Source organism: Balaenoptera physalus (assembly GCF_965194825.1).
Source record: "Balaenoptera physalus genome assembly, chromosome: 10".
NCBI lineage: Eukaryota > Metazoa > Chordata > Mammalia > Artiodactyla > Balaenopteridae > Balaenoptera > Balaenoptera physalus.
The window spans coordinates 92,359,451-92,375,900 of NC_138889.1; the positions used below are offsets into that span (position 1 = coordinate 92,359,451).

Below are 16,450 nucleotides of genomic sequence, written 5' to 3' on the forward strand. Positions count from 1 at the left end.
TTTTGCAAATCAACTCAAATTGCAACTTTTGATAATTCATATAAATACTCATAAGCTAAGAACTTTTTTATACAATTTTTCTTTACTCCCTCAATGTTTAATCATTATTCACCTCACCACATATTTATTAATTTTTATCATCTCATTATTTTTACATTTCACAAAGTGCCTAAAATAGTGCCACACATAGAATAAGCGTGATGTTCTGGAAAGAAAGCCTTTAAAGTCAAAGAAGTGTATAGAATCCAGACTTGATGCCATTAAATTGTCACTGGGTTCTAGTATTTCTAACATATATCTGGCTACCTAGAGTGAGGCTTTTTTCAGCTCTGCATCCCCAAACCCCAGATTTGTGATGCCATGGCCCAATTGAGTCAGGTCTTTACCTCTAAACCTAGAACTGCATGTGAGAGTTAGGATGTTATTCAACAAATCAGCTTCTGCTGTAGCCAAGTGGATAAAGGTAGAGAAGTTGGAGACAGAAAAGGGTGAGGTTGTGGGCAAATGAGTTCACAGATTCACACGATATGTTCCAAGTAAAATGGGATATTAATGCCCTTCCTTTAAGATTATTGTAAAGACTAAGACAGAATTACAGAGGAGCCTACCATATATTGGACTATGAGATGCTCAGTGTATTTTAGTCCTTGTTGCCCTATCAAGTGATTATTTCATAGGATGGTACTAAGTGCATACGTGTGTGTGTGTTTTTTATTCCCCTTTATTTTCAATAGAGAGTATACTACATACATTTTTCTGCAACTTGCTATTTTTCACTTAACATTATATCCTGGAGATTTGTTTCCATTATCTCTACTTCGAAAAATGACTCATGAATTATATTTGATATTATTAACAGTGCTGCAATAAAAAGATATTCAACATCGTTAACCATTAGGTAAATACAAATCTAAACGATAATGAGACACCACTTTACACCCACTAGGATAGCTATATCGAAAAGACAGACAGTAAGAACTGAAGATATGAAAAAATTGAAACATTTGTACTTTGCTGACAGGAATGTAAAATCATGCTTTAGAAAACAGTTAAACACAGAGTTATCATATGGCTTAGCACTTACACTCCTAGGTATATAGCCCATTTCTGATAAATTTTTTCAATAAACATTCATGGAAATGTAAAAAGTTGAACATACATAAATGCACATACAGATTTCCAAGGGAACTGAAAAGATACCCACACAAAAACTTGCACACAGATGTTCACAGCAGCATTATTTATAGTAGCCAGTAAGTGCTCAACAGTTAATGAATGGATAAAGTGGCATATATTTATACAATGGAATACTATTTGGTCATAAAAAGGAATGAAGTACTAATACACCCTACAACATGCATGAGTCTTGAAGACATGCTAAGTGAAAGAAGCCTAAATCTAAAGACATACTGTATGATTCCATTTATATGAAATGTCTCAGGCAAACCCATAGAGACAGAAAGCAGATTAGTGTTTGCCTGGAGCTGGGGGGAAAGCGGAGGAGGAAGGAAAGTGAAATGAATATTGATGGTTATGTTTTTTCTTTTTGGTTTGATGAAAACATTCTAGAATTAGAGAATGGTTATGGATGCACAATCTTGTGAATATGCTAACAAATTAAATCATATACTTTGAAAGGATAAATTTTATGGTATATTATTTATATCTTAATTTTTATAAAGAAATTAAGATTTCTGTTTTGAACATGATGAGTTTACTCTCTGGATGTAAATGCAAGAAATCAGTTCCATTGATCCATTGGTACCTATGGTTCATTTCCAGAAGCAATAAAAATAATTTTACCTGATTCTTGCACCAATTCCTCTTTGGCTGTGTTGGTGTTTGGGCTTTGTACCATGACATCTGCAAAGCTCTCCAGGTGTTGTTAGCCAACGGTCCCTAGAGTCTTACCACTGCTTTTACCAGTACTTCCAGAACTACATCATTCACAACCACCAGTACCACGGTTATGATTAATAGCTTCAAGAAATTTAAATCAACTATGCACCAGGCACTTTACATAAATTAACAATAACCTGCAAAACTCCCTGCAAGTTACCTATTACTACATTTTACAGATGAGGAAACTAAGACTCAGAGAGTTTAAATAAGGTTTGCAAGGTTATACAGCTTGTGACTTGTGGGGCTACATCACGCTACGTGTAATATCATAGGGACTGTTCTTCTTTGAATAGATTAAAACAGTGGTTATCAATCCAGGCAGCCCATTAAAATCACTTTGAAAAAGAGTAATAATAGTTAGGTACCTCACCAAACCAATTAAGTCAGAATCTCTGAGGGTGGGGTAGTAATTTAATCTCTCTAGGAGAGTCTAATGTACTAAAACCTATTCTTTAAGAGAGACTTGAGATCTGACAAGTCTATTGAGACTTTCAGAAAATGCATGTTTTAACATGCCCTTAATTTCTATGATAGAAATTATAATATATTCCACTTAACCAGCATGAAACATATCACTAATATATTCCTTAGTGATGGAAGGGGACTCAAAAGATGATATGTCTCTCCTTGTGGGTCTCTATGCTGAAAAGAAGCTTTCCTAGCAAAATAAGAAAACTTTCCTATGACTATACAATTGATTTCTTATTGTGGGTCACAGCAGTGTTAATCCTTTAATTCCTTTACTTGTACAGTCATTGCAATATACAAAGGCTCTCACAAATCATACGTTAGCTCATTCGATGTGCTCATTAGGAAAAGGAAGAAAGCCACATGTTTAATTGATTTGTTTGATTTCTTTTGTTAATTATTGGAATTAAGTTTATATACAGTCAATTTTGAGAAACTATATATTAGAAGTATCAACAGAAGAGTTTGATAAGCTACAAAGTTTCGATTGAAATAGATGTTTAAATCGACTCAAATGTAAAGGATAAAGGTTAATCTGATCTTTTATTGTACCCATTATATCTGTATCTTCACATACTACATAATAGACTTGAAATATATGGGTTGCAGATTAGGTGTCTTTAAGCACCATAAAGGGGTGTGGTCATGTCTTCATGCCATGCTTGGAAAAAGAAATCATTGAATAAGTATTTACTGAGTGAATCTATGACTATGTGCACATGTATGTCTATATGCCTATCCTTAATAAAATTATAAATTCCTGGAGAACAGAGAATATCCTTTTATCTTTTTGTATCTACTACTACTACTAACGTAGATCTGGGTACATCATAAGTTGTCTAATAAATATATACAGTTTTCCTTCTAAATGCAATCTAAATTATTATTTGATATTTTACTGGCTTCATTATTCAATGAAACATAATTGGTAAACTATAATATGAAATCAAATTTATTCTCTTTCAAGAAAATATAGAAGTTAAAAATTTTTTTTCATTCTTATTTCTCTCCTCTTCTTTTCCCATAAAAATAAATGGTTTGAAAGGTATCTCCAAAATTCAGGAATATATTTTAAGTAATTTGAAAAGGAATAGGAGAGTAAAATATCCATTTTTAGAGAGATCCCCTTGAAATACCTGCAAAATCATTTCTTGACCAATAGCCTTGCTACTCAAATTGTGCTCTGCACATCAACATCAGTGGTATCAGCTGAGTGTTTGTTATAACTGCAGAAACTCAGAGCCCACTGTAGGCATACTAAACCAGAATCTTCACTTAAATTTGACAAACACTAACATACCCTGTATTCTAACTTCTTCTTTGCTTGATTTTGTGTTTCAAAAAATTGGCTGGGGTGGGGATTTACGTGTCCCCTCAGAGTGTTTTCTGCCTAGTTCATACTCCCAAGAAATATACTTTAACATTAAAACATTTGTTTATGCATGAGCTAACAGAGCTTCTAGAAAGTGAACCTGTTGTGACAAATACAAATCATCTGTGTAGGCCAGTGGAGAAAGGCACCATCCTGCTAACAATCTTGGTAGCCATGATTTCTATGATGTGGAGCTTCATAACCTTTCCAGGGAATTTGAAATGTACTTCTCCTGTCTGCTCATCTGATGGCCAAGCAAAAGGCCACCTGCATTCTGTCTAGAGTCATGGAGAATTTTTCTTGAAGCCCAAGTGTTTTTCTCTATTTATTGCCTTGTTTCTTCTATTGATACAACAATGTCCTCCATATTCTTGGTTCTAAAGGAGGGTAAAACAAAAGTAGGACAAAATCAAATATTTAGAGAGCCATAACTCTCAGACTTCTTTTTCTTTTTTCTTTGTTTCTTTTTAAAATTCTGGTTGCCTTCATTCTTCATTCAGACCCTTAATGTAAAAGTTGTGCTGCAGCAAAGAAACATAATCAGTTGACCAGATATTCTTAAAATCGGTATATCAAAACACAATTAATTATGAATTCCTTTCATGTTTTCCCTTTCTGTGTTTTTTTAAATGTGGATTTATGTTTTCTCTCTTTTTTATTGAAGTATAGTTGATTTACAATGTTGTGTTAATTTCTGCTGTACAGCAAAGTGATTCAGTTATACCTATATATGTATATAGATTCTTTTTTTCTATTCTTTTCCATTATGGTTGATGATAGGATACTGTATATAGTGCTCTGTGCTATACTCTTTCTATGTTTTAATGTACGATAATTTTCATGTATTTTTTGTAGTTTGGTATATTGAATGATCTTTGGACTAGAAATGATTAAGGAACACATGTCCTAATGCCAACCTTGCAATCACTGGACATATGACCCTAAGCAAGTGATCAGTGTCTCTGAGCTCAGATTGTTCTTCTCAGAAATGTCAGTGCTGACATAGACAGTCTCTGGAACCTTCACATTCATGATTCCATGACATCATATCAGCCTCATTTTCATAAAGCTGCTGATAAATCTAATTTAAATCCTCTTGCTTATGATACTAAATCAGAAAAAATAACCTTGTTTTACACAGTATACAATCATGAAAAAATAATAACAGTTAAAATGTCTATCCCATTTGCTGAGAAAGTTTGATCTGTACCAATAAACATTTGCAGGGGCACAGTAACTAATGCTCAAATGCAATACTTCCATAAATTAATCATCCTTGCCTCTTCACAGCAGCAGACTGTTCAGTGCTTTATTAGGCCCCCAGCTAGTTCTCACTCATAGACTCTGTTTCTGAGAGTACAATTGATTTTTGGAATTGACATTCCCAATCCCAAGGCATCTAACTGAGCAAGAGGTTATGAATGTTATAGGGAGGTTTTATTTTCCTCAAAGCTTGCTCTGAATTTAGAATTTTACTGAAGGGGAAGAGAGCAGTGAGGCAATGCCAGTTTCAGCCCAATGGGGAGGAAGGAAATGAATAGGAGGCAAATAAGAATTCCAAGGGGAGCTATAAACAAATCTGTCCCACTTACATTAAATTTGAAGAATCACATTTAACATCTCCAGAGTGCTTCACTGATCTTGATTTCTCAGTTAATTATTGCCTCCAATTGTAGGGTTGAACACCTACTACAAGTTATGAACTGTATTTGGTAACGAGGATACAAATATGAAAGATACAGTCCTGGATCCTGTGTCACATCTCTGTCTCCAACATTGCTGTCTGAGTCACGGGTTTTCTAAAACATAAATCACTCTGCACTGAACTTTCTTCATCAGCTCTCATTGCTGAGAATAGAATCCAGACATAGAAGGCCCTTCACTATATGGTTACTGCTTACTTTTTTTTGTCCCACCTGTGTCTTTACCTACTCTTATACCTGGATTCTACTGAAATCTCTGCATCCCACTCCAAGTTTGACTTCAGTAGATGGACCATACTCTTAAATTTCATTGTCCTTACATATTATTCCATCTTGCCAAAGTGGCTTTACTGACTTTCTTCACTTTGTTAGAACCTACTAGGTCTTCAAGTACCAACTGAGCTATCCAGCTTTTTTAGGACCCATTCTAATGTCTAGGATTGGTGGTCCATTATTGTATCCATATAGGAAATAGTTCTTTTATCTACTGTAGAATGTTACCATCTATTTACCATTCTAGACCATAAAATTCTTTCAATCAACCTGTCCAGTGTCTGGCCAGTACATGCTCAAGTAAATTTTCATGTAAGATTAAATTATTAAATAAATAACCCTAAGAGGTAGGTGATCGTATTACTCTCTCCAACTTATAGTTGAAGAAACATTAAAGATCTTATCCCAAACCAAGAATCAGAAGGTAAAGCAAATTCACTTTTCTGACTAAATTTCATGCTGTTTTCCACTGGAATGCCTTTTTATCATGCTGAACAAGATCAATGATGGGGAGAAATATCAGGACTACAGAAGCACCAACAGGGGAAAGAGAGGTGAATTTTATGGTTCATGATGGTCTACCAACACATAGCTTGTTCTCAGGAGAAATGCAAGTGAAGGGGTTTGGGAAGTGGGATGCCCCTAAAAATGAATTTTTAATAAATGAAATGACAAGTCATTTCCTCAAAGGAATAAGAGTGGCAGTACATATTTTGATCAAATTCCATCATTTTGTTGTTGTTGCTGCTTCCAAAAACATGAGATTGGTCCTGGACACTTTGCAGATTAGAAAATAAGTTTGTCTACTGTATCTTTTTCACAGAGTCCTTTAAAGTTCTTCTTTTTTTTAATCTTTAAAAGAAATAAAGCAGCTTAAGTCACAGGTGACTTTGGATAGGGTCATTTGCCATCCATGTGACTTTCCACATTTGAAATAAATTTTATTTGAGCTGTTTTCTTCTCCTTTTAAAAGCAATTTTACTTCAGTTTTGTCTAGGACATATTAAAGGCCCTTAACTAATAAGAGCTTAGGCAATATCTCATTGGCTTACACTTATCACCAAATATTTTTCCAGCTCTTCATTATTAAAATTTCAAACATACAGAAAAGTTAAAAGAATTTACCACTTAGATTTCACATAAATGTGGTGCTTGTTAACATTTTCCATGTGTGTCTCATGATACTTCACTCCTAAATATTCCAGCATTGTCTCCTAAAAACAAAAGCATTGTCTTTATGTAACTCCAGTGTTTTTATCCCACCTAAGAAAACTAACCATAACACCCTAACTTCATCTAAGATATACAGTTTATGTTCCAGTTTCCTGAGTTGCCTACAATAAGCACGTTGCAATTGCTTTTTCAGACTTGGATTCTCTTAAAGTTTATTAATTATATCTGATTCTCATCTCTCTTTAGCCTATTTTCATCTCTAACAGTTCTACTTTATTTCTTTATTTTTCATAACATTGAAATTTTTAAGAATCTGGGTCAGTTATTTTATAGAATATTCCCAATATTTGCCATGTCATTGTTTTCTTGTAGTGTCATTTAATTGTTCCTCAATCCCCATGTTTTTTCATAAACAAGGATTTGGAAGTAATGCCTGAATTAGATGCAGGTTAAATGTTTTTGACAGAACACATCACAGGTGAGACAATGTACTTCACATTGCAGCACACAAAGAAGCACATAATATCAATTGGTCTCCTTAGCAGAGACTGGGTTTGGCTACTTGGTTAAGATTTTGACCAATAGGTATCTTCAGTATAAAGATTAGTTTCCTCTTTGAATTTAGCAAACAGTAGTTGGGGGTGTGTGTGTGTGTGTCATAATTTAGCATATGAACATAATCCTCCAAATTTGAATTTACCTAATGCTTTTTGCCCAACAGTTTTGTTTTATTTATTTATTTATTTATTATATTCTTAATTATTATTTTTTAACACCTTTATTGGAGTATAATTGCTTTACAATATTGGGTTTCTGCTGCATAACAAAGTGAATCAGCTATACGTATACATATATCCCCATATCCCCTCCCTCTTGTGTCTCCATCCCACCCTCCCTATCCCACCCCTCTAAGTGGTCACAAGCAAGGAGGTAACCTCCCTGTGCTATACAGCTGCTTCCCACTAGCTATCTATTTTACATTTGGTAGTGTATATATGTCCATACCTCTCTCTCATTTCATCCCAGCTTACACTTCACCCTCCCCATGTCCTCAAGTCCATTCTCCACGTCTACGTCTTTATTCTGGTCCTGCCCCTGGGTTCTTAAGAAACTTTTTTTTTTTTTTAGATTTAATATATATGTGTTAGCATACAGTATTTGTTTTTCTCTTTCTGACTTTTACTTCGCTCTCTATGACAGTCTCTAGGTCCATCCACCTCACTACAAATAACTCAATTTCGTTTCTTTTTATGGCTGAGTAATATTCCATTGTATATATGTGCCACATCTTCTTTATCCATTCATCTGTCGATGGACACTTAGGTTGCTTCCATGTCCTGGCTATTGTAAAGAGAGCTACAATGAACATTGTGGTACATGACTCTTTTTGAATTATGGTTTTCTCAGGGTATATGCCCAGTATTGGGATTGCTGGGTCGTATGGTAGTTCTATTTGTAGTTTTTTAAGGAACCTCCATACTGTTCTCCATAGTGGCTGTATCAATTTACATTCCCACCAACAGTGCAAGAGTGTTCCCTTTTCTCCACACCCTCTCCAGCATTTATTGTTTGTAGATTTTTTGATGCTGGCCATTCTGACAAGTGTGAGGTGATACCTCATTGTAGTTTTGATTTGCATTTCTCTAATGATTAGTGATGTTGAGCATCCTTTCATGTGTTTGTTGGCAACCTGTATATCTTCTTTGGAGAAAAGTCTATTTAGGTCTTCCGCCCATTTTTGGATTGGGTTCTTTGTCTTTTTGATATTGAGCTGCATGAGCTGCTTGTAAATTTTGGAGATTAATCCTTTGTCAGTTGCTTCATCTGCAAATATTTTCTCCCATTCTGAGGGTTGTCTTTTCTTCTTCTTTTATGTTTTCCTTTGCTGTGCAAAAGCTTTTAAGTTTTATTAGGTACCATTTGTTTATTTTTGTTTTTATTTCCATTCCTCTAGGAGGTGGGTCAAAAGGATCTTTCTGTGATTTACATCAAAGAGTGTTCTGCCTGTGTTTTCCTTGAAGAGTTTTATAGTGTCTGGCCTTACATATAGGTCTTTAATCCATTTTGAGTTTATTTTTGTGTATGGTGTTAAGGAGTGTCCTAATTTCATTCTTTTACATGTAGCTGTCCAGTTTACCCATCACCACTTATTGAAGAGTCTGTCTTTTCTACATTGTATATTCTTACCTCCTTTATCAAAAATAAGGTGACCCTGTGTTCGTGGGTTTATCTCTTGGCTTTCTATCCTGTTCCATTGATCTATATTTCTGCTTTTGTGCCAGTACCATACTGTCTTGATTACTGTAACTTTGTAGTAGAGTCTGAAGTCCAGGAACCTAATTCCTCCAGCTCCGTTTTTCTTTCTCAAGATTGCTTTGGCTATTCGGGGTCTTTTGTGTTTCCATACAAATTGTGAAATTTTATGTTCTAGTTCTGTGAAGAATGCCATTGGTAGTTTGATAGGGATTGCATGAATCTGTAGATTGCTTTGGGTAGTATAGTCATTTTCACAATTTTGATTCTTCCAATCCAAGGACATTGTGTATCTCTCCATCCATTTGAATCATCTTGAATTTCTTTCATCAGTGTCTATAGTTTTCTGCATACAGATCTTTTGTCTCCTTAGGTAAGTTTATTCCTAGGTATTTTATTCTTTTGTCACATGGTAAATGGGAGTGTTTCCTTAATTTCTCTTTCAGATTTTTCATCATTAGTGTATAGGAATGCAAGAGATTTCTGTGAATTAATTTTGTGTCCTGCTACTCTACCAAATTCATTGATTAGCTCTAGTAGTTTTCTGGTAGCATCTTTAGGGTTCTCTATGTATAGTATCATGTCATCTGCAAACAGTGACAGCTTTAATTCTTCTTTTTTGAATTAGATTCCTTTTATTTCTTTTTCTTCTCTGATTGCTATGGTTAAAACTTCCAAAACTATGTTGAATAATAGTGGTGAGTGTGGACAACCTTGTCTTGTTCCTGATCTTAGAGGAAATGGTTTTAATTTTTCACCATTGAGAACAATGTTGGCTGTGGGTTTGTCATATATGGCCTCTATTATGTTGAGGTAAGTTCCCTCTATGCCTGCTTTCTGTATGTTTTTTATCATAAATGAGTGTTGAATTTTGCTGAAAACTTTTTCTGCATCTATTGATGATCATATGGTTTTTATTCCTTAATTTGTTCATATATTTTATCACATTAATTGATTTGCATATATTGAAGAATACCTGCATTCCTGGGATAAACCCCACTTGATCAGGTTGTATGATCCTTTTAATGTGCTGTTGGATTCTGTTTGCTAGTATTTTGTTGAGGATTTTTGCATCTATGTTCATTAGTGATAGTGGCCTGTAGTTTTCTTTCTTTGCAACATCTTTGTCTGGTTTGGGTATCAGGGTGTTGGTGGCCTCAGAATGAGTTTGGGAGTGTTCCTCCCTCTGCTGTATTTTGGAAGAGTTTGAGAAGGATAGGTGTTAGCTCTTCTCTAAATGTTTGAAAGAATTCACCTGTGAAGCCATCTGGTCCTGGGCTTTTGTTTATTGGGAGATTTTTAATCACAGTCTCAATTTCAGTGTTTGTGATTGGTTTGTTTATAGTTTGTATTTCTTCCTGGTTTAGTCTCAAAAGGTTGTGCATTTCTAAGAATTTGTCCATTTCTTCCAGGTTGTCCATTTTACTGGCATACAGTTGCTTGCAGTAATATCTCATGATCCTTTGAATTTCTGCGGTGTCAGTTGTTACTTCTCCTTTTTCATTTCTAATTCTATTAATTTGAGTCTTTTCCCTTTTTTTCTTTATGAGTCTGGCTAATGGTTTATCATTTTGTTTATCTTCTCAAAGAACATACTTTTAGTTTTATTGATCTTTGCTATTGTTTGCTTCATTTCTTTTTCATTTATTTCTGATCTGATCTTTATGATTTCTTTCCTTCTGCTAACTTTGGGGGTGTTTTTATTCTTCTTTCTCTAATTGCTTTAGGTGTAAGGTTAGGCTGTTTATTTGAGTTGTTTCTTGTTTCTTGAGGTAGGATTTTATTGCTATAAACTTTCCTCTTAGAACTGCTTTTGCTGAATCCCGTAGGTTTTGGTCATCATATTTTCATTGTCATTTGTTTCTAGCTATTTTTCGATTTTGTCTTTGATTTCTTCAGTGATCTCTTGGTTATTTAGTAGTGTATTGTTTAGCCTCCATTTGTTTGTATTTTTTACAGATTTTTTTCCTGTAATTGATATCTCGTCTCATAGTGTTGTGGTCGGAAACAATACTTGATACAATTTCAATATTTTTAAATTTGTGAACCATCGTGGAGAATGTTCCATGAGCACGTGGGAAGAAAGTATATTCTGTTGTTTTTGGATGGACTGTCCTATAAATATCAATTAAGTCCATCTTGTTTAATGTATCATTTAAAGCTTGTGTTTCCTTATTTATTTTCATTTTGTATAACCTGTCCATTGGTGAAAGTGGGGTGTTAAAATCTTCTAATATGATTGTGTTACTGTCGATTTCCCGTTTTATGGCTGTTAGCATTTGCCTTATGTATTGAGGTGCTCCTATGTTGGGTGCATAAATATTTACAATTGTTATATCTTCTTCTTGGAATGATCCCTTGATTATTATGTAGTGTCCTTCTTTGTCTCTTGTAATAGTCTTTATTTTAAAGTCTATTTTGTCTGATGTGAGAATTGCTGCTCCAGCTTTCTTTTGATTTCCATTTGCATGGAATATCTTTTTCCACCCCCTCACTTTCAGTCTGTATGTGTCCCAGGGCTGAAGTGGGTCTCTTGTAGACAGCATATATATGAGTCTTGGTTTAGTATCCATTCAGCCCGTCTATATCTTTTGGTTGTAGCATTCAACCCATTTACATTTAAGGTAGTTATCAATATGTATGTTCCTATTACCATTTTCCTAATTGTTTTTGGTTTGTTATTGTAGGTCTTTTCCTTCTTTTGTTTTCCCTGCCTAGAGAAGTTCCTTTTGCATTTGTTGTAAAGCTGGTTTTGTGGTGCTGTATTCTTTTAGCTTTTGCTTGTCTGTAAATCTTTTAATTTCTCTGTCAAATCTGAATGAGATCCTTGCTGGGTAGAGTAATCTTGGTTGTAGGTTTTTCCCCTTCATCACTTTAAATATGTCCTGCCACTCCCTTCTGGCTTGCAGAGTTTCTGCTGAAAGATCAGCTGTTAACCTTATGGGGATTCCCCTGTGTGTTATTTGTTGTTTTTCCCTTGCTGCTTTTAATATTTTTTCTTCGTATTTAATTTTTGAAAGTTTGATTAATATGTGTCTTGGTGTCTTTCTCCTTGGATTTATCCTGTATGGGTCTCTCTGCACTTCCTGGGCTTTATTGACTATTTCCTTTCCCATATTAGGGAAGGTTTCAACTATAATCTCTTCAAATATTTTCTCAGTCTCTTTTTTTTTTCTCTTTTTCTTCTGGGACCCCTATAATTTGAATGTTGGTGCATTTAATGTTGTCCTAGAGGTCTCTGAGACTGTTCTCAATTCTTTTCATTCTTTTTTCATTATTCTGCTCTGTGGTAGTTATTTACACTATTTTATCCTCCAGGTCACTTATCCATTCTTCTGCCTCAGTTATTTTGCTATTGATTCCTTCTAGAGTATTTTTAATTTCATTTATTGTGTTGTTCATCATTGTTTGTTTGCTCTTTAGTTCTTCTAGGTCCTTGTTAAATGTTTCTTGCATTTTCTCCATTCTATTTCCAAGATTTTGGATCATCTTTACTATCATTATTCTGAATTCTTTTTCAGGTAGACTGCCTATTTCCTCTTCATTTGTTAGGTCTGGTGGGTTTTTGCCTTGCTCCTTCTTGCTCCTATCTGCTGTGTTTTTCTCTGTCTTCTCATTTTGCTTAACTTACTGTGTTTTGGGACTCCTTTTCACTGGCTGCAGGTTTGTAGTTCCCATTGTTTTTGGTTTCTGCCCCCAGTGGCTAAGGTTGGTTCAGTGGGTTGTGTGGGCTTCCTGGTGGAGGGGACTGATGCCTGTATTCTGGTGTATGAGGCTGGCTCTTGTCTTTCTGGTGGGCATGACCACATCCAGTGGTGTGTTTTGGGGTGTCTGTGACCTTGTCATGATTTTAAGCAGCCTCTCTGCTAATGGGTGGAGTTGCATTCCTGTCTTACTAGTTGTTTGGCATAGAGTGTCCATCACTGGAGCTTGCTGGTCATTGAGTGGAGCTGGGTCTTAGCGTTGAGATGGAGATCTCTCGGAGAGCTTTCACCATTTGATATTACGTGGAGCCTGGGGGGTCTCTGTGGACCAATGTCCTGAACTTGGCTCTACCACCTCAGAAGCACAGGCCTGACACCCGGCCAGAGCATCAAGACCCTGTTATCCACGAGGCTCAGAAGAAAAGGGAGAAAAAAAGAAAGAAACAAATAAAATAAAATAAAGTTATTAGAATAAAAAATAAAGAACAATTATTAAAAATTTAAAACTTAAAAATTAATAAAGAAAAAAAGAAAAAAAAAAAGGACAGACAGAACCCTATGACAAATGGTAAAAGCAAAGCTATACAGGCAAAATCCCACAAAGAAGCATACACATGCACACTCACAAAAAGAGAAAAAGGAAAAAAAAAATATATGTATATATTTAAAAAAGGAAGAGAGCAACCAAATCAATAAACAAATCTACGAATGATAGTAAACTCTAAATACTAAATTAAGATAAAGATAAAACCAGAAACAAATTAGATGCAGAAAGCAAACCCCAAGTCTACACTTGCTCCCAATGTCCACCACCTCAATTTTGGGATGATTTGTTGTCTATTCAAGTATTCCAGAGATGCAGGGTACATCAAGTTGATTGTGGAGCTTTAATCTGCTGCTCTTGAGGCTGCTGGGATAAATTTCCCTTTCTCTTCTTTGTTCACACAGCTCCTGCGGTTCAGCTTTGGATTTGGCCCTGCCTCTGCATATAGGTCACCTGAGGGCGTCTGTTCTTAGCTCAGACAGGACAGGGTTAAAGTAGCAGCTTATTAGGGGGCTCTGGCTCACTCAGGCCAGGCGGAGGGAGGGGTACAGGATGTGGGGCGAGACTGCAGTGCCAGAGGCCAGCGTGACGTTGCAACAGCCTGAGGTGCACCGTGTGTTCTCTCTGGGAAGTTGTCCCTGGATCACGGGACCCTGGCAAGTGGCGGGCTGCACAGGCTCCTGGGAGCGGTGTTGTCGATAGTGACCTGTGCTTGCACACAGGCTTCTTGGTGGCTGCAGCAGCAGCCTTAGTGTTTCATGCCGTCTCTGGAGTCCATGCTGATAGCCGTGGCTCACGCCAGTCTCTGGAGCTCGTTTAAGCGGTGCTCTGAATCCCCTCTCCTCGCACACCCCAAAACAATGGTCTCTTGCCTTTTAGGTAGGTCCAGACTTTTTCCCGGACTCCCTCCCAGCTAACTGTGGTGCACTAGCCCCTTCAGGCTGTGTTCACGCAGCCAACCCCAGTTCTCTCCCAGGGATCTGACATCTGAAGCCTGAGCCTCAGCTCCCAGCCCCCACCCATCTCAGCTGGTGAACAGACAAGCTTCTCGGTCTGGTGAGTGCTGGTCGGCACCGATCCTCTGTGCAGGAATCTCTCCACTTTGCCCTCCGCACCCCTGTGGCTGTGCTCTCCTCCGTGGCTCCGAAGCTTCCCCCCCGCCACCCCTGTCTCTGCCAGTGAAGGGACTTCCTATTGTGTGGGAACTTTTCCTCCTTCACAGCTCCCTCCCAGAGGCGCAGGTCCTGTCCCTATTCTTTTGTCTCTGTTTTTTCTTTGTTGTTTTGCCCTACCCAGGTACGTGGGGAGTTTCTTGCCTTTTGGGAAGCCTGAGGTTTTCTGCCAGCGTTCAGTAGGTGTTCTGTAGGAGTTGTTCCACATGTAGATGTATTTCTGATATATTTGTGGGGAGGAAGGTGATCTCCAGGTCTTATTCCTCTGCCTTCTTGAAGGTCTCCTCTGACTAACAGTTTTATTGTCCATTGATTGTCTATGCTGCTATCAATTATATCATTGGGTTTTCCAAAAAGATGACACTTCTAATTGTATCATTTATTTTATATTTATTTTGCATATTTATTATGCATCATTAATTTGTGAAAAAGAGTTTTCTCTCAACAACCAGTAATGAATTACAGACTTTTGTTAAAAAGACAGAAAAAAAAAAGGTCAGATCTTCTCTTTTAATTATTACTTTCAGAGTAAAGCATTGACATGATAGTTAACCTCCTTAAATGAAAAAAAAAATTTTTTTTTAAATTCAGGGTTAATTTAAGGGTAGATTTTTTTTTTTCTATAGATATAAAGCTGTACTGCCTCTAAATATAGGGGAGTATAGAGGGGATTAGCTGGAAAACATCAGATTCTAATTTAGGTCTGCAGCTTATAAGTCTTTTTATCAAGAGCAACTGCTTAAACTTCTTCAGCCACTTTATTTATTTACCCATATATTTTCATGGACATCTAATACATGTTAGTATGTGAATCAGTTCTTTTTTATGGCTAGAATTCTATTTGGATCCTCACAGAATTTATTAGGTTACAGTGCCTTCTAGGTTTTTGTTTGCTGCTGCTGCTGTTGTTTAAAAATATTAATAAAACTTCCATGATGACTTCAGTGCAGACTGAGTCATATTTATATTAAAAATTAAATTGTGAGTTTTAATTTTCTATTCTTTGGGAAATGTCACATATATTGATGAATTGTTTTTTTAAGGGATTTCTCTCCTGTTTTGGCAGCCTTTGAAAAACAACTTTTTCCTTGCAAATTATGATGTTTTTGATAGACATTTATCAACTTTGGGAAAGTAACCACATGGTTGTTATTTCTTAAAAACAACACACTCGTAGGAAAGAAGACACGTGACTTATTGCAGAAATTTTTTCCCAAGGAATTAGGAAAGAGAAATTGTCTATATTTTCAAGTCAGATACACGTGAAGCAAAAAAAGCGATCCCCATGTAGAGTTTTATGAGTTTGCCTTCAAAAAATGTGACATTCCTTTAAATTATCTCATGGAATTTTTGCTGAAATTCTGAAATACATGAAGTCCACCGTCCACCTTATGTAGATGAAATATGAACACCTGTTTAGCTATTAACATTAACTAAACTGTCTTAACCTAGAATGGCTTCATTAATGCTTACAGCTGGATCTCCGCATTTCCCAGAAAAAAGATCACTAGGCTTTTTTGAGAAAAGTATTTAAAATATCACAATTTAAGCATCAGTTATCCATGTACAGTGCTCTTGATGCTTATTAATTAAGTTTTTCCAATTAACTTTTTGAAAAAAACACTACCCTCTTCTTGCCTAAAGTCTTAATTAATTTGTTCTTTTTATAATGTCATGTGTGAAATGGTCAAACTGCCAGGAAATCAGTCAAAATGGATTTATAAAATTCTAATTATGATAATATTAATTAGTAACTGTACTTTCACTGGCTTCTTGGCAGTCTTTTGGTAAGACTTCCTTCTTTAGTTTTTCTTCTGAAGTATAGACTTCTTCTTCCATCTTAGGAAGAAGGATGAGAGAGATTCCCCTCTCCCTGGGATCTGACC

At 36.0% G+C, this 16,450-nt stretch overlaps 1 long non-coding RNA gene across 1 annotated transcript in view; it reads right to left on the reverse strand.

The window, feature by feature from the left end:
- Nucleotides 1–16,450, reverse strand: part of LOC309636907 — a 178,520-nt gene that overhangs the window by 57,679 nt on the left and 104,391 nt on the right. The window lies entirely within an intron of this gene.